General features: G+C 43.4%; 1 pseudogene across 1 annotated transcript in view; it reads left to right on the plus strand.

Moving 5' to 3' along the window:
* Nucleotides 1-19,996, plus strand: part of LOC146857295 (pancreatic secretory granule membrane major glycoprotein GP2-like) — a 233,415-nt pseudogene that overhangs the window by 201,519 nt on the left and 11,900 nt on the right. Inside the window, exons 8-9 of the transcript XR_014979886.1 lie at nucleotides 1,518-1,593; nucleotides 6,466-6,498. The product of XR_014979886.1 is annotated as a pancreatic secretory granule membrane major glycoprotein GP2-like (transcript). The remainder of the gene's footprint in view (nucleotides 1-1,517; nucleotides 1,594-6,465; nucleotides 6,499-19,996) is intronic.

The following is a 19,996-nucleotide window of genomic DNA, read 5'->3' on the forward strand; positions in this document are numbered from 1 at the left end:
GGACCCAGTTTGAGAGAGAGTTCTTCTCAGAATTAACTACTTTTTGGCCAATCAGAATTACCCTACTACGTCACCGTTCATCGTCAATTTTCTTACTCCTGTCTGCCAGTGTTCTGCATAGAGGGTTGATGGGAATTCTACAAAGGACTTTACGGCCTGACACAGATTTTGTTAAATTTATAATTTAGAGAAGAGTTGTTATACTGGCATCCTTGATTAGCTTTCGAAATGTGGAACTTAATTTGTCTAGAAAACCTACCGAATGTGTCTTTTTCTCTACAAAATGTTGCCGTCGTTAGAAGAGCGCATCATCTGAGGATTGGCTGCGCCCTGCAGCAGGGTTATTTTAATGCTGAGGTTGCAAAAAGATCATTTGTCTTGCATATTGTGCATGTGTAGGCATATATGCATTGGTGTCTTTGTGTGTAACATGCACAGCCGTTGCCTTACTGTCCCTATTATGAGTGCAAGGAAAGATTGCACAGCTGCTGCTAATGCTGTACCAGTTTTGTGGGGAAACAAACATTACAACGCAGTCATTACAACACTCTACCTTTACAACGCAGCTGTTACAACACAACTACCTTTACATCGCATGCCCTTACAACGCATGCCATTACAACGCATTTCACTAAAACACATGCCATTACAACGCATACCATTACAACGCAGGCCATTATGACGCATTATAAGGTAAGTAATGGAGATTTTTAGGTCTCGCCTGACCCAGCGCATGCGCTGGTCTGGCGAGACTTATTGAGAGGGCTCCAAAAAGTGCTACCAGGCCAGCCTAGAGCTACAGTGCATGTGCGCGGGCGCGCGCGCCACGGTTTACCGCGATTGCTTTTACTTTCACGCACGGCCGCTTTGATGTTTGATCGTGATCACTTTCACTTTCGCGGCCGCTTTCCATAGCCAATAGGTCTCGCTTTTGGGACCTTATAAGTATTTAGTTATGCAACTGTTGCATGGCTAAACACTTATAAGGTCCCAAAGGCGAGACCTATTGGCTATGCCAATGCTTGTTTAGTTTTAGGGTGGGTATGGATTTTGGGGTACATGGGAATAGTAATTTTAACCCCTTCTCTATCCAACACTTTCCCTACTGTTGCACTCACTGGAGTAGGAATAGTAATTTTTACCCCTACACTATCCAACACTTACCCCACTGGTGCACTCACTGGAGGAGGAATAGTCATTTTTACCCCTACACTATCCAACACTTACCTGACTGTTACCCTAAAAGTATTATGCGTTGTAATGGTATGTGTTGTAATGGTACGTGTTGTAATGGTAGTTTTAAAAAATGCGTTGTAATGGCATGCGTTGTAAAATCATGCGATGTAATGGTAGTAGCGATGTAAAAGCCGCTTTGTAAAGGCATGAGTTGTAATTATTTGCATTGTAACGTCATATATTCAGTTTTGTGTGTCTCTCTGCAGACTACTGACTCATTTTACCTGTGACTCTCCCAAGCTTCACTTCTGATTTTTAATTTTGTTTCTTGTTTATTGCAGTGTACGTCTCTGAGGAGGGCAGATGAGCTCGGTCCCGGCTCGGGAACACTACGCATTGGACCCATTTCAGTTACAGGTAATTAGCTTGTCATGGGGCTTCGCTCAGGGGCTGCCTCTCAGCCCGCGTGTCCTGTCCCTCTGCACTAGTGCTTCGTTGACTGATTCTGGTCTGACATACAACACTCACTGTGGCTGGCCCAGCACGGTCTGACTGGCTCCGCAGGGTCTTTGGCTGAAACACCCATGAGCACAGCAAGTAGGTGTGCTTTTGTCTAGTGTATGCACACGTCGACCACTAAATACAGTCCCACATACACGCACATATGCAAATAGAACAACACACCTGCAGGCATCCATGCACTCGAACTGACCAGTATCCCTATAGACATCCATATCCATTAAACCATGCAGACAGGCACTCCTGCATGTCGGTCACCATACCTGGAGGCCCATGTACACAGACAACCATACATTTAGGCACACAGAACACATAGTAACATGGCTGCAGAAAATGCATACATAAAGATTCCCTAATAGTCTTACACAATGCCCATACAGTCACAACACACCCGAGCAGGAACAAATCGTCAGACAGAAGGATAACATCAAGAGAATTCCATACACCAAAGACCAAAATACCTCTAGGTATCTCTGCACAAAGACTAAAAAAAATATAGACCTCGTTCCCGCATACCAACAGACAAACATCAAATATACAAGTACCATGTAGGCAGGCCAAAAAACATACAAGTACTCATGCACACAAACATACAAGCACCGAAGCCCATATCCCAAAGGTCATGCAGGCCCACAAGCACATATGCAAATTGACATATTTTGTAACCATGCCCAGACCAAGAGGCACAAGGCCAGATGTACATAGACTTCCGTTTGTGATTTCCTAGTAGCTAATTTTTGCAATTCACCATTAGGAAATCGCAAACAGCTATGTGCAACAGTGTGTTTTACACTCTTTGTGATTCCCAATGGGTCGCAAGGGACCTGCCTTATTAATATTCATGAGGCAGGTCGCAACTTGCGACCTATTGGGAATGGCTTGCACTCACATGGATGATGGCCTGCTGGGGTCAGCAGACCACTGTGTCTGTGACTGCTTTTTAAATAAAAAGACACACAATTGATGGACGGAATGCAGAACAAATCAAAACATTCACCCCCAGGCAAGAGATCTGGGTTGAATCCATCATTCTTTTTCTCACCATGCCACCCCAGTTTACACCTGGCCAAATGGAAATCAGTCTTGACCCTGTGCCTCATGGGAACAGTCCAGCCCGAACTGCCAAGCCAGGTCCTCCCTGGACCAGAAACAAGCATCCTAGGACTGGTTCTGGGGTTTCATCCCTCATCAGCCAGGATAGTTTAAATCCAGAGGCACAGTGAGCCCAGGACCCACGTCTGGGCATACCTGGCGCACTTAGGGCGAGAAAGCAAAAGAAACACAAATGATGGACAGAATGCAGAACAAATCAAAACATTCACCCCCAGTCAAGGGATCTGGGTTGAATCCATCATTCTTTTGCTCACCATGCCACCCCAGTTTAGACCAGGATATGGCCAGACGTCGGTCCCTTGCTCACTTTGCCACTGGATTCAAGCTAGCCTTTCTGATGAGGGCTGTTAGCCTGAAACCAGTCCTAGGATGCTTGTTTCCGATCCAGGGAAGGCATGGCTCTGCAGTTCAGGCTGGACTGTTCCCATGAGGCACAGGGTCAAGACTGATTTGCATATAGCTGTGTCTGAACTGGGGTGGCGAAGTGAGCTAAAGAACAATGATGAATTTAACCCAGATCTGTGACTAAGGGTGAGTGTCTGAAAAGTTTCAGCGCTCCGTCCATCATCTCCTTGTGTTTGCTTTGTTTGCCCTAAGTTGGCAGGGTAAGCCCAGATGTGGGTCCCTTGCTCACTTTGCCACTGGATTCAAGCTAGCCTGGCTGATGAGGGCTGTTAACCCGAAACCGGTCCCAGGATGCTTGTTTCCGGTCCAGGGAAGGCATGGCTTGGCAGTTCGGGCTGGACTGTTCCCATGAGGCACAGGGTTAAGACTGATTTTTATATAGGTGCATCTGAACTGGGGTGGCGAAGTGAGCTAAAGAACGATGATGGATTCAACCCAGATCTGTGACTGGGGGTGAGTGTCTGAAAACTTTCAGTGCTTCGTCCATCATCCACTTGTGTTTGCTTTTTAAATAAAGCAGTTTTTAAAATTTTGAACTGCAGCCTGTTTTCCCTAAAGGAAAACTAAATGCATTTAAAAAAGAAAAATGAAAAGTTTACTTTTAATTTTTAGTTCGAGCCTATGGGGCAGCGCTCAGGCGGTGCTCGCTTTGCGAGGCATGCAGCATTCAGTATGGAATGGAAGCTCTGTGAAAGCTCCGCCCACTCTCCGCCCATCATTTCCATTGGCGTGTGTCTTTGTTGTTCCTAAATGCTGCCTTCCGATTTGTTTTAGGCTTGTTTGTCCTCATGACGGCCATATTGTCATTTGTATCCTTACATGGCTACTGGCCCCTTTACTTCGTGAGTCTGTGCCTTCTCGCTCGGAGCGTAGAAACAAGCTGCATTTAAATCGGCAGGAAGGCAAGAAGGCGTAGGCAGCCTCTGGTGATGAAGAAAGCTGCCCCGTTTCTTCCCTCGAAGATACCGCTTGTTCCTGATTGTTGTGAAGAGTGCTAAGGGTAGAAACAGCCTACTTCCCTCGTTCTCCCAAAGCTGTAACCGGCCTTTGGTAATGGAGAATGCTGGCCCAAACATTGTCTGATGAGACCCGTTTCGTTTGGTGGCAGACTGCTGTCGCCCCCCGTGTCGTCCCTGGGTTGCCCTGTGTGACTGAGTTTAGATAAGCACCGTCTTGCATATCACCCTCTGCCAGCCGGTAAAATTCCTGCCTCCCTCCACGGCTGCTACGTACCCGCCTTCTGCGGGGGGAATTCTGAGTGCCCGGGAACATGCCGTCAGCACACCGGGGAATGCCGCCGAACTCTGCCAGCCCACTATCAGTGTGCGAGGGACTCTTCTTTCTAGACCCTGGCCGCCATAACTCCATAGGCGCTTAAAGTGACGTGTGGCGCAGGCCAAGGTACTCGGCAGCATGCCATGGACCGCGGAAGGGTCGCTGGGTTTTCCACAAAGGCAGTGGCTGTCCAGGTCTCTCCCAAAACAGAAACCATTTGGGTTAAAGTTTTCCATGCACAGCTGTGAGCAGAGCCTGGACAGATTGCAGAGTGAAAACACGAAATACTTGGAAGCAGCTGCGTCATCGTCTCACCGGCACCCCCTCTTCTGAGGAGTACAACGGGTCCCTGATAAGAACATGTGGTTCTTTTGACAGCTAGTGGAGAAAAATCCCCCCCTGTCATCCCCGCCCCCGGTAAACATACAGTATACAATTGCTATAAATGATCACATTTCAAAGTTAGAACATTCTACCTCTATGGGAAGACCTTGTTAGGTCGGATGAAGTATTTGCAATGCAATAGGTTTTTGAAACATAAATAAAAGGTATTGTCATTTACAATGCCAGTAGCTTAAACTCACGTAAATGAGAGACCTATTGCATTGCAAATGCTTGTTTAAGAGTAGGCAGTGCCTGCTCTTAAAAAATGTTGGTGCCCACATTCACATAGGGGAAGAGGGCCCTTGGGGAACCGTTTCCATTTGTGAATGGTTTACAACCTCCTTCACAGAGTCGGTAAAGTATAAATGTTTTGCAACCTCCTTCCGGTCACACATACAGTCACAAAATATTCATACATGCCCTTGCGACTTGGTATTAGGAAGGGACGCCCTTAGCACAACCCTTCCTAATACCGACTCGCAAACACAATTTGCGATTCAGTAATAGCTTACTGAATCGCAAATAGGACTTTGTACATTTAAAAATGCTTTTTTCCAGTCGCAAACAGTCCGATTCTGCGAAAAAAGCTGAAAAAAGTTTCATACATCTGGTCCATAGGCTCCTATGCACCAAGGTCGATATGTATACTTAGCGGTGACAATGCTCACAGACTTACAGACATTCATTTCAGTATGCAAGCATACTTGTACGCACATACAACACTAGGACAGGCAACCTGCACACAGAGGCATATACATATATACACAGACATTCTTGTAGGGTGAGGAAGGTGCATGTCACTTTTTGTGGCTTCTCGGAAAAGAAAATCATACTCGAGGTGGAGAACAGAGCAGAACGTCAACAACTATCACACCCTTGTCACCTTCTTGTAGACAGTGCTTCTACTACATGATGGAATACTTTATTCCTATCACTTCATTGCCTACTTTGGAATAATCATTTAGAGGCAACATTACAGTGTGCTCTGCATGCCCAGTCTATCCGTTGCCTCTTTGGTATATTCACAGATGTGTAGCGCTGCAATGCAGCACATGCATCTCAGTAGTGGCAGTGTTTTCCTTTACATCCTATTTTTGGCTTTGGGGTTCAACTGTTCTCCACTGATGGTGCCTGGGTTGGATCATTCCCCGAACCATGGCTCAGATGCTACCTAGCTCTGAAGAAGAACCAAGATTTGATGCCTCTGCAGGAGGTCTTTCGGTAGGCCTCTCCAAGAGCACCCTGTAGCCAGACATCACTGTAGATGGACGTGGGTTGGGTCTCTCTGAAGAAGGCCATGTTATTGGACCTCTCTGGCTGAGCCCTGAGGTAATTAAATAGTGGGCTTTTTTCAATCCAAACATATCTTTCCAACCATGAGTATATCTCCCGGGTGACCTTGAGCGACCACCTTCTGAGGTGACCACTCAAGCACCAGGACTAAGACAACTAGGTCTCGGGCTCTAGACCATCACCTTTTAAACAGAGATACATCTCCGGGGGGTAGAGACCAAGATAAAACACCAAAACCTCTCCCACCGGGGTGATAGGAAGTCTGTGAAACTAACTGCGTCTCACTGTCTCGTTTTACAGATTATGACAGACTCACTTCTGGCTCCTGCACAGGTAAGAAGCACAATACACTACTCTGCCTGTCTTTCCCTTGCTTTGTGGTGGAGAAAAGAGTTCACTGCGGGGGAAAACGTATAGGAGATGCACCAATAATGAGCTCTGGATGCTTGCAATCCACATTCATCTAGATGCTATTAGGTATCTTTCAATAGATATCTCACACTCACCTAAAAGCACGAGACTAACAGCAGATGCATGCACTAATTCCTCTGCTCGCGCTCTCATTTCCGCCCTGCATGCTGTCTGCTGCCCACTCTTGCCACCAGAATGTGAACGGCAATTTACAATCTTGTCTCCTATTCAGAATCCTCTAGTGTCTTCAGCACTCATCACTAAACCTGCTTTGTCTACGCCCTCCTTCTCTGCCTCTCTCTGCGTGACCCCCCTTTGTAAGTCTGTGTTTTCACCTTTCAGTGAAGGCCCCTGTCGTGCCACTAAGACGAGCATCCCCTTCTGTAGCATGCTCCACTGTGGACAATAGCTGGTATATATGCTGGAAGGATGGCCGTGCCTGTGTTAAAAGAGTGGTCTTAAATTTGATTCTGTAGACGTATTAATTGTACACACTACTATTTTAGTACCTCATTCCGGGTTACCACATGGAATATTAAAGGGTTAAGTACCCAATTAAAAGGCAGCGGATATTATCCCATCTAGCCAGACTAAAAACAGATGTTGCCTTACTACAAGAAACTCACCTTTTGGAAATAGAAGTTGCCAAATTAAAAGGATGCTGGGTAGGTGATCTGTTTGCTTCACCTGCCAAGGTGAAAAAGACCGGTGTAATTATCCTTTGTCATAAGAAACTTCACGTTACTGTTGTCACCCAGAAGTCTGATTCTGAAGGACGTTGGATTGTTGTTAAACTCTTGGTTGATAATATACCTTTAACAATTTGTAATGTCTATGATCCAGTTACTGTTGATAATACATTTTGGACAAAAATATAAAGTTAACAATGTGTGACAATGATTATATTATATTTGGTGTTGATTGCAATAGAATTCATGAGTCTGTATTAGATAGGAATTCAAAAGTAAAATGTGTTCATACTAAAAGTACTCACAATTGAGATTTGCCATTCAATGAAAAATCACTAGTTGGAGATTATGTCACCTGGTTACCCAGGAATACACCTTTTATCCGAACTCACCTTATTCACAATCTCGCATAGATCTTTTCCTTAGTAAATCCTTGGCTCAAAGTGTCCTTCAATCTGACATAGGATCTATACTCGTATCTGATCTTGCACCAGTATGTGCAGACCTTGATCTTATTATTTTACCCCACATGCAGGTAGATGCTGGTTTAATAACCCACTTATTTTGGATACCAAATTCACTTCTCAATTTGAATCATTCGCATCTGAATTTTTTACTATTAACAACACACCTGACTCTTCTTTTGCAATGGTTTGGGATTCCTTTAAGGCAGCGGCAAGGGGCTTTGTAATACAGTTTGTCTCGCATAAGAAAAAATATATGCAATCCTAATCAGACAATTACTTAAATTGGTCTGGTAATCAAAAAACTAGAGCATGCCTATTAACATTCAAACAAACAGTACTTCTCTAAAATACCTCTTTGAAGCCAAAATTAATTTTAATAGATTGACTACAAACGCTGCTTCCAATTTCTTGCTGAAAAGCAGAGCACGTTATTATGGTGGTCAACATAAAATGGGGAAAGTGCCTGCCAACTATTTAAACTTTAGGAAAGATTGTAACACATTTGAATCCTTACGAAATAGTGCAGAGACTACTCTAAGGATAAGGACATTTTGCATGAATTTGTTACTTTTTATACTAATTTGTATTCTCCAGAATCACAGCCATTAAAATCAGATTTTACTAAATATTTTCAATCAATTACCTCTCATTCCTCTCATCATATTGATTTTGATCTACTAGGGACTGATATTTCACTCTCAGGCATATTGCATGCAGTCTCTGTCCTATGCAGAGGAAAAGCTCCTGACCCTGATGGCTTCCCTATCGAGGGGCGTATCTATGAGCCCTTGCGTCACTTTAGCGCCGCTGGTGGGTCACGTTTGGTGACGCACCAGCAGGGTAAAAAATGCACTATGTTGCGTCATATTTACAAAGTGATGCATCTAGGTAGATGCGTCACTTTGTAAATCCCTGCACCACATTATACCTGCTCCAGGTATAATGTATGCAGGGTGGGCGTTCTGACTCAAGAAAACCTCGTAGAAGTGACACAGTGAAATCTATGAGATGTCACTGCGTCACTTCTAGCATGCAAATGTGTCAATATCTTACGCCTGCCTCACAGCAGGCGTAAGACTGATGCAGACACATTTGAAATGGGACTTGCCAATGTGAAATGACCCATTGATGGTGTTGCGTCACTTTTGTGACACACTCCAGCAATGCGTCATTTTTGCACCTACAAATGTGTCAGAAATACTGACGTATCTGTAACTCCTTGTGACATAATGCGTCATACTGTAAATATGACGCATCCAGCATGCCGCAAGGAGGGCGCAATGAAAAGTTACGCAGCGATGCGTCACTTTTCATAAATGAGGCCCTGAATTTTATTGCCATTTCGCAAAACTTCTCCTTCCTAACCTCTTACTTAACTTTTTTGCTCCTAAAGGAGTTTCTCAAGGCTCTTTTCAGATTGCCATGATTTGTTTGAGTCCTAAAGACAATAAAGATCCCACAGAGTTCAAGAATCATCATCTCATGTTGTTAGTCCATACTGACTCCTATTTCTCTAGCTATTAAAAGAGATCTTTTATGGCTTCCTCTAACCAAGTATTTATCCCTTTGTGCGTCTTCGCTAATACCATTGTTTCTGTACTAGATGAATTACGGAAACCACCTTGAATTTCTTCCACTCTGCCTTTGTATAATGTTGTAAATTTGTTTTTCAAAACAAAAGAAAAGACAAAAGGTTTTTTATTTTCTCATTTCTTGTTATAGTGTCTACAGTTTCCTAGTTAGTGTTATATTTCCTTATTTAATATAACTTACCACATATTGCTTTCCCTTCTCTTTAATCTTTTCCCCCTTTTCCTTATATTACTATACAGTTGATTTCAGCATAGAGTTCTTATTTTTTTTAATTTTCTATACATTTTTTATCTATATATTTAATGCCTTGTGCTTATTACTTCTGTTCTGTCTTGGTTTTTTCAATGGCATATGTTTATTATTCAAACGCTGTTTCTCTACTGTTTTCAAATAAACTCAAACAAAAAAAAAGAGTGTTTTAGGTATGTTCTGTCCCCTTTACATCCCGTCTACGGTGTTGCTAGGGATAGTGTTCTACTGCCTGCTGGGCCCAGGCAGATGCTTAACTGTATCTCCAGCACTGCTTTATTGCTATATAGACCCATTTGGGAGGTACCATGCCTGCTTTAATGTATATACCGACTGTGCAAAGCAGGCTTGCACAGCAGCTACAAACCTGTCCCTTTTAGCTCTAGGACAAGTGTGTACAGGATAGGTCCAGTAGAGGTGGATACAAGCCAGATTTTCAGACTAACCAGACATTGGAAACAAGTTTCACTTAGATTCATTTTTATTCAAATGTATCTTATGTTCATATCCTGACATTCTGGCGAATATATCTCTTTACAATGAATGCGCTACAACACATTCCATTACAACATGGACGCTACAACATCCGCCTTGTTACAACGTGAACCATTACATCGCAAGTCGTTACAACGACTTGCTGTGGGGGTCGCACTGGATTTAGGAATAGTATAATTTACTATTCCTACTCCATTTTGTGCAACAGTAGAGAAGGTGTTGGATTGTAAATCCAACACCAGCGCGCCCCCTACATCAAGTCATTGAAACGACTTGCGATGTAATGGTTCACGTTGTAACAAAGTGGTCGTTGTAACAAACGCGTTGTAATGGAATGCGTTGTAGCGCATTCGATGTAAACGATGTCTCCCCATTCTGGCATGCTTTTGATCCTTTTGGGTCTACTCAACGAGATTAAATTAGCACCATTTTAACCACTGTTACGATGGTCTCAATTGTTTCCAGTATTTAGGAAAACCTATTACTGTTCCCATTCAGATTCTGGCTAATCCTTTCTGGACACCATTGTCCCAAGGTGGGGCTCAGCGCTCTTTTTCCCATTTCCGCCTTTTCAAGGCAGAAATATACAATTAGGTCCCAGAGGGCTGCGGTTTCTACCCTAAAGAAATAAAAGAACCATGTATTGCTACAATGTGCACACTTTTGAGACATGACTCTAATTCAGATGCAGGTGAGGCTGCGACTGAAGGCCAGGGGAAATGTCCAGGGATAGCTTGCCATTGGTCCTCTCTACTGGTCAGCCTTCTACAGATCCCTAGAGCTAGGGGGGAAGCAATAAAAGGGCTCACTCATCTGTAGGTGGGAGAGAGGACTGCATCCTACCAGCCAGTGTTTCTTGAACACCATTGTCTGCTATTTGAAGGATCCCAGTGGCCGTGGGATGATTAACAGGCCATGAGCCTGTAGGCTCACAACCCCTCGTAGCCAGCTTCCAGTAAGAATAAACTGGACGAGAGACATTTAGGCATCTAACCAGCACAACTACCAAGTACACACTACTTGACTGCCTGCAATGAACAACATTCCAGCAAACCGGGGGTAGTTCTCCCTGCACATCACTCTGCGAAGACAGCGTTTCAAAAAAGAGATTTGGAGTTTTTAGTTTCCTTTTTTTTTCACAGTGGATAAAAAATGTGTAAATATGTGCCCAATTGTACAAAGCCCCCCCTCCTGATTTTTAACTTGTAGTGTATTTTGATTTCTAATGAAGACACGTTAATTATTCCAGCTAGCCTGCTTGTGTTTCTTACTGACAAAGCAATGTGCTCTCACTCACATACAATTGTGAGGATGTGCCATGAAAACACAGAATTGAACTTGAAAAGGCTACCAGTTCAAGTGCCAGCACCCCTCTCCTGGCATTCTAAGCTTCCTCGCCTCAAAGTTGAGAAACAGTATGATTTTAGTTGATATAGTGCCCAATCTTCGCTCTATCACTTGCTTTCTTCCTTCCTTCCCTTCTGTAGTTTCTCCTCTCTGCCCCACTTCCACTCTCTGTTTTTCTTCCAACCTGCCCTCCTTTCCTTCTCTTTGCTGCACTCCCTTGTCAGCTTCTGGAGGGATCACAAAGTCAGTCGGTGCAGGAAAGGAGTCACCATTTCTTATCTCATCTGCAGTTCATTATTTTCTTCTTAGACGGTAGGTATAAGAGGACCTATTGTTATATTCCCTCTTCCTTTTTAGTTCGAGCCTAAACCACGCTGTCGCTGTAGGCAATCTGTTATATCTACTTTGTGGCGTCTGACTCCTCCTTTACTTAGGATTGGCTTATCTGTGTGTCATTTAAAAATGTGAGAGTGTTCATGGCTGATGGGTGTAGCATGTCCCACCTTTCCATACAAGTTAACTCCCATGGAGTATTGCCACAGGAGCGAGCAGGGACGAGCACGCTGCTTTGTCGGTGAACATTTTCAATCCAGTAATTATGCAACCTATCAGTCCCCACCTGTACAACGTGTTTATCATTAAGAAACTACGAGGACACGTGGTCACTGGTGCACCTACCCTCAACTTGCGCTTCTAGGACGTTTGGAGAGCTGACTATAAAAGAAATCCAGACGAAGCACAAGACGCTTGGCCTCTGCTCATCACCTGTTTAAAGCGCAGCTGGAATTCAATCCCAACGGCTCTTCGTGGTTCCCGGTCGCTGTCTAGTCTGCATTTCCTTAGTCCCGGCCACGCCCCCTTTTCCAAAGCAACACAGCCTGGGATCCGTGGTTTCTGCGCGTCAAGCAGCTAAAAAAAGGAAACACAGAAAGGCAATTGGTATTGACTCAGCGCTCTCATCTTTCAGGCTAAAACAACACAAGAAAAGAACCTGTACAAGGTATTTACAAAACGTTCTCATACAAAAAGAAAATAATAACAAAGCACTGAAAGCCAGCCTCACTTAGAGGTCTCTCGGGTCGGATAAATATAGTTAGCACACTTAGATGTTGGTCACTTTGCTATTTAGTTATTTATGGCATTAGTGAAACCATACTGCAGGGGTCTCCAACGAGTAGCTCGGGAGGTACTGGTAGCTCGCCAGTACCTTCAAAGTAGCTGTCTGAGGTGAATTCTAGCCAAGTATCAATTTCAGATTAGGTGCCTATCAAAGAAGGCAGCACTGATCATCTCAAGACCCTCAGAGTGACAGCCAGCCAAACTTCAAACACACACTGTGCCAGCTTATAGGACCTGCTACATGACAGTCTGTATCCAATCTCAATATAATTAAGCCACAAGGAGATTGACCATGTTGCAGTCCCTCCTTTAACAGTCACAACATGTGTGTGAACAGTGCACCATCAGAGCTTGCTCCAACAGGAGTGTTAAAAAGGAAAGTGCTCGTGAGGTACGACAGATATAAAGGAGAGGAATCCAAAAGGCAAATTCAATAACCAATCAAATTACACATTGTGGTATCCTTAGTGAAACTGGTCGTGGTTCATAGTGGCACCAGTTTTACAGATAGGCTAGTCCCTTATGGATTTACAAATATACATTTCATGTATGATTTTCTGATGATGCACAGAGAACATTCAACTGTGAAAAGGCAGGCTGGGATGATATCAGGTGCAGGCCCACTGGGGGAGAGTGTCGATGTTTCGACCCTGGTGCATTGAGGGTAATTTATATCCTCTGCAGGCGGGTCTTCCTCAGGGGCTGTATCTTGACTGTACCTCACCCTAGGTTGCCTCCCCTCCCCCCACCTGAGGAAGGCCCACCTGCAGAGGATATAAATTACCCTCATGCCCTTTGACTAATGAATGTTTTTCATAACTGAATTGTAGCTTTAAATAAGTCTAGGACCATTGTTTCCTATACCAATGGTGAGCATCCATGGCATATGACTGTAATACCTGGGAATTCAAAGCAGTCTGTCCGTATGAGGCATTTGTACATGGGAGTACATGGTGATAATGATGAGCTGATGTTTTGAGACTGTGCTTTTCTCAAAAACTGAAAACTGATATTTTAAAGGAAGTTTTAGTTTTCAAAAATGGGGTTTCTTCTGGAAAATTCAGTTTGTTTTCCCACAGTGGAAAGTAGTATTAGATAGGAAAAATTTGCATTTTCAGAAACTGGTGAATGATAATTCAAGCTGATCTGGGGAGACGTACTTCTGTGCTTATGTCCTTTGTGCCACTGGGCATGTCAAGATTTGAATGTTACTTCATAAGTCAAGGGGATGCACTTAATATTGAAAAAAAATTTCCCAGCATATCTGCTGGTAACCACACTTGGTATACTTGGGTGGTAACGACTGAAAATCTTGCTTTGGGTGGTCATAGTGTAGTCACTATTTTACAGGTATATAGTTTGCTAGTAGCTCGGGAAGACTTTCCTTGACCAGAAGTAGCTCTCACTACAGAAAAGGTTGGAGACCCCTGCCATACTGTATATTTTCACGCCTGTGTCCACACTTTTCTTCAGATTTCCCTTCAGATACTTTTTCCTGAATTTATTCTCAAAGAGCTGTGCCGATTAATCCATGTTGCTACAGTGGTTTGGACCGCGCCTCTTCCTTTAGCACTGCTTTTTAGGTCGAGTCTAGCACAGCGCGCATGCGCTGCTCTATGGGGAAGCTTCTTGTAAGCACTCCAAACTTCCCAGAGTCTTCTCCGTGTGATTTTTTTAATTCTCACACATTTTATTGTCCAATGCGTGTGGCTTTCAAAAATGAAAGCACGCAAATGGCCAAAGGCGGGTGCATGTCCCACCTCTTTTCCAAAAGTTAACTCCCACGGCCTTTGGCTCTTGTGAGTGAGCAGCGGTGCGCAGGCTGCCAACTGCATTCCTCCCTCGTCGTGGATCATGTTACTAATGGAACACAGCGCGGTTGCTTTCACTTTAGCGGCCGCGCTTGTTTTGCTTGTTATCACCAAGGGATCGAAACTTGTTTTCTTTTGGCTTCTTTTATGGAATTCCGATGGTGAGAGCTTTGTGGAATCTTTTTGTATTGTGAGTTTTGTTTAATTTTTATTAAACCTTTGTTCCTGCATAGGTTTGTTCATGAAAAACACGGGGAAACCCGAAAGTGGGATGCGCGCTTTATTCCTTCATCAGTGCGCACATCGCTTTATTCTTAAACATGGTGGCCTCGCCTATCTTTTGTTCTACACGGCATAGCTCGCACATTTCTATTAATTTGCAAACATTAATTAGAAGCGGCTGTCAGTGGTGGCTTGAGGTAAGATTACAGGAATGCCTTGTTCTATGATGTATTCACCATTTCAGTTAATCTGCTGCTGTTTACTGTGCCTTACTGGGACATTGCTCTTGGCAGCATTCAGTAATGTTTCTCTCATGGTATCTCAAGGGGCTTCAAAGAAAAAGTGTTGTACACTCATCAAGTAATTCCTGAATGCAAACGATACTAACCTGATGTGAGGTTGCTCCTGACTCTACTCTTGTATTAAAGCCAAACACTGCAATATAACACTTCACTTTGCGACAGCCTTACATACCTTCCTTTGTCCCTGTAAGATGTTTCGGAGTCACTTGACTGCGCTTTTGTGGCTGCGTGTTCCCCGCCCCTGTGTTTTGACACACATACAATGATGCACAGACATAGGTATGCGATCACAGACAGCAGTGTATATGTGCCAGTTCTTTGGTGCTGTTGAGCACATTTCGGCTTTTCATTGTCTGTGTTAATGTCTGGTAATCTGGGAGTGTGCATCCGATGTTTGTGCACACAAAATTCAGTGAAATCCAGCTAAGCCTCTGGCGTGCACAATTTGTATGTATTTTCAGTTGATTAGTTAGTAAAGTGGGCTATGTTTCTCCTAATGGCTTACATAATTGGAACCGTTTTCTTTATATTAAATGTCTGCATGGCAGTGAACGCTGCTTGTTGTAAATGTAGTAGCAGGAATAACTCAAATCTCCTCTCCCTAATCTTTGTACTGTAGACTTTGAGCTTCAGGCCTGTTTAAAATTGAACTGCATGTGTTGTAGGGGTGCAGGAATTATCACTGTGAGCAATTGCAATAGGATTGTGTTAGGGTTATCACGAGTATACGTTAATTTCAGTCTCACTACAGCCGCTCTGTAAATTTCACACGTTATTTCACTACTCGTTTTTAAGGGCTGATAAATATGAATAGAGCACGAGTTATTTAGGATCCAAAGCGAATCCGCTTTTTGAGGAACAAATCTTTATCTTGCCTCATGTTAAGCATTGAGTACAGTTATGTGTCAAAGACCACAGGCAATAGGGAGGGGGGCAGGGGGGGACTTGTATTTTTAGGTCGAGCCTAGCGCAGCGCGCATGAGGAAGCCCCTCAAATATGCTCTCGATTTGGCCATCCTTCATATTTTTGTTGGGGGTCTATGCTCTGGCTGATATTGGGGACTGTTTATCTGGGCATGACACCATATTTAATGCACCTTCTATTCTGTCTTCATTAGTTGTGTGTCAGAACGAGGCACTGGGTAAAGCAGTGTCTATCTTGAAAGAGAGCAACATAGTATTTTTTAGGCCTTACACAATTCCTGGGAGTATATCTCATGTGTTCTTAAGATGATCTGGCACTGTGAGCCTTTTAGGTTTTAAGCATGTATTCCTGAATCAAACTGCATGAACCCAGTGTGTTATAATTGTATAGCTCTTCAATCCCTGGAGGGACAGCACCTAGGATAATGTGCTGCATGGCTATACGCTTACAAGGGCCCAAAGGCGAGACCTATTGCTATGCCAATGCTTGTTTGTACAGGGTTTTACAGCGCTGGCCCCTCGGCCTGAACCTTCAGCTGACCTCTTCTGGAAAGTTAACAAGAGTCCCGAATGCTTTCACAGCATGTCTGTTTACCGTCAGAACTTCACACATTTCTGATGGGTTGCCCGTCTTGTTGCTGGCGGGCTCCAAGCCTCTCCTCCCGCTCCCCACCCCCCGTGCCTATCGATGGCTCGCCCCACCCAGGGCTGGTTTAGGGATTTATTTCTTCTGTATGGTACTTGTGCTGGGAGTGAGTTGGGTCAGTCCCTTCCCTCTGTCTCCCGCCCTCATGCTGGGCAAAGACTGGAAGTTCCCTGGCCTTTTCCCAGGCATTGAAGTCCAACAGCTGAGATCACTTCCTTGGGTTACAGATATGCTACATCATTTACTTCCCCACCTGGAAGCCTCCCTCTCATTGCCCCCTGCCCACACAGGAACTGATTGCCACCCCGCCCCCAAGGAGAAGTGCATGGAGGAGAGATCTGCTGTAGCCATTAACGAGGGGCGGCCCATTGTCAGGGGCCCAGCAGGCTCCATTGCTGTACCCTTGAGTGACAGGCAGACATGTGTCCCTGTTATAATAATTACTCATACTCCGCCTGCCACTGCAGTGGTAGCAGCCTTGGCCCTGGGGAAATAGGCCCTCTGTCTTTCTGTAGTTTACAAAAAAGTGATGGATGGAATACTTGAATTAATCTCAGCCACTGGTAATCACTCGGGTCACATTTCAGACCATTGTTATTTTGCACACAATGCCACCACAGTTTGGAATCAGCTATGTGCAAATCAGTCTTGACCCTGATCCAATGGGAACAGTCCAGCCTGAACTGCCAGGCCAGGTTCTTCCTGAACCAGAACACAAGCAATCTAGCCAGGTATAGCTTGGTTCTAGTGTCACAATGTGCACAAGGCCCATGTCTTGGCATATCCGCCCAACTTAAGGAGACAGACTAACCTATACAAAAATGTGATGGATGGAGTGCTTGAATTCATTTCTGCCTTCTGGACTCATGTTGTCCCCTAGCTGCATATGTGCCTCCCAGGTTGTTGTGCCACCGCCTTAATCAGCGTAAAGTCCCCTGGTTACAAGTACTGCTTCCTGGATATTGCCCCCAACATCCTCCTCCTCCCCACACCCAATGCTTACAATTTCTTTCTGAACAAATAGTCAGGCTTCTGCCCTCCACTGTCAATATAATTTTGGATGGAGTTAACCTACCCAGAGAATCACAAAACACAGTGACTCACTTAGAAGTTTGAGCACTCTCTAAAGATAACAATCTGAAATTTCCGCTTCAGGATCGATCTCAGAACAAGAGTTTCTGGGCTTTCATCCAGGTCTGTGGTAGATGGGGAATAGTGGGGACTATCTGGTGTATGATACTTTTTGTTTCTTCTCACTGTCCCAGAGACATTGGTGTTGTACTTTGCTAAAGATAGCCAAGTTTCCCTTACTTTTCTTGACATTCCACTGGTAGCGGTGTTCAAACATCATGACTTACTTTAGTAGGTAGGTATGGATTTTTCCTCATATACAGCGTAACATACCAGTAACTACCCATTATAAAGTTTAATACAGATGAATGTTGGGGTTATGGCCGCTGTAGCAAGATTAGTAAAAGCGGGTTCTCAGTGTTTGCTGATAGCCATCAATAACAAGAATTTGCAATGCAATAAATCTCACATTTGCGAGAGTTTAAGCTATTGGCATTGTAAATGACAATGCCTTTTATTTATGTTTAAAAAACAACACATAAGTAAAAGGTATTGTCATTAAGAATGGCAATTGCTTAAACTCTCGCAAATGCGAGACCTATTGCATTGCAAATACTTGTTCTTCCGTGTGTTAATAATGCTAATGTAGTATTGCTTTAGGTTTCCTAGTGTTCTATTACCATGGAGCTGTTTTTCTCTAAGTTCCACCTTTGGTCAGTTGCCCTAGAGGATCTGCCTGCTGCAGTTCTCTAGTACTGTGCTGCAGTTTTTTATAATATATCATGCTGCTCTGGATTCCTACAAATTGGTGACAAGGACGGGATCTAAACTTCCTCATCACATGCTTCCAACTTTTTATCACTCTGACATGGAAGGCGTGAAAGGCAATCAGCAGTTACATTATATCTTCCAGGAACATACTCCACACAGAAATTATACTTTTGTAATTTGGAGACGAGTCTAGCTCCAGGTGACAGAATCGATACCAAAGGTTTATGATCTGTTCTGAGTGTGAACCTACATCCCCATAAATAGTTACGGAAATGTTCTACACCACACACACATCCCAAAAGCTCTCTCACAATAATAGAGTATCTTCTCTCCGCATCACTAAGAGTACGGGAAGGAAATGCAACACACCACTCATCATTGCCACTCTTTTTGGATTCAATAGGAGTAAGATTTCTTGTGTTAGGAGTGATGAGAATGATGATGGTGCAAGCTGTACTGGCATTGTGTTATCCATTAGTGATGTGGAAGAAGTGAATAATGATCATGTTGGTTTGAAACTACTTAGGTGTACTGTACGTATTTTGAATGTGGAAATAGAATTTATGGCAGATTCGGGGTCACCCTGGATAAAGTTACAGAGGATTATCTTCTGAATCGCTTTGAGGGATTGTTGTGTTTAGAAAATTTGAAGAAATCTGACATTGTTGCATAGCCTTTGATGGGACCAGAATTGACGTTGTGGGGTATGAAGAAGTGGATGTTGGATTTAAGGGGCGCATTGCTCAGATTAAATTATATGTGGCAGTCAAATGAGTGAATGTTTTGGGTTGGAGAGATCAATGGAGTTTAGGAATAATTCTCAACCCCAGGAAGGGTGATCCTGTATTGGTAATTTCGGAAAGTGATTGCAAAAATGAAATTGTTAATCAGTTTCCCAAAGTGTTTCTGAAGAACTTGGGAAGCTTAATAGTTTCAGTCATAAGATTAGAGTAAAAAAAGGAATTATACCTGTAAAACAGAAGCTCAGAAAGGTTCCGGTGAATGTGAGAGAAGACCTAAAAAATGTATTACAAGAACTTCCTGAAGAAGATATTATTGAAGAGATTGAATCTTCTGAGTGGGTTTCTCCCATAGTTTTGACAAGAAAATGGGACAAAAGTTTGAGACTATGTGTGGATTTGAGGGTGTTAAATACAAATTTGGTTGTAGATTGTCACCCTCTATCTAACAAAGTTGTTTGCATGTTGAAAGGAGCTAAAGTTTTTTCTACTTTTGATTTACGTTCAGCCTATCATCAGATAACATTGACAGATGATTCCAAACAATTTACTGCATTTCTCATGCCGCAGGGCTATTTCAATATCAGAGAATGTCTTTTGGTTTGGCCTCTGCAGCGTCAGTTTTTCAAAGAGCAGTGTATCATATTTTCAAGGACTTGGATGCTTTTGTAAAATGTTTCCATATTAAATACTTGTCCTCTCTCATGATTAAGAAGAACATATGGTACATGTTATTGAGGTCTGCAAACGCATGGAAACTCATGGGTTAACACTTAAAGAGAAAAAGTGTAAAATGTTTTGTGACTCTGTTGAATACTTAGGACACACCCTTTCTGGCAATTGGGTAGTTCCCAAAAAATCGCTTGTTGATGATATAGTTAAAGCTCCTGCGGCTGACAACAAAGAGAAACTGTGTCATTTTCTGGATTATGTGATTATTACAGCAAATTCATTAAGAATTTTGCTACCAAAAT

This window comes from Triturus cristatus, chromosome 3_2 (genome assembly GCF_964204655.1).
Source record: "Triturus cristatus chromosome 3_2, aTriCri1.1, whole genome shotgun sequence".
Lineage (NCBI taxonomy): Eukaryota > Metazoa > Chordata > Amphibia > Caudata > Salamandridae > Triturus > Triturus cristatus.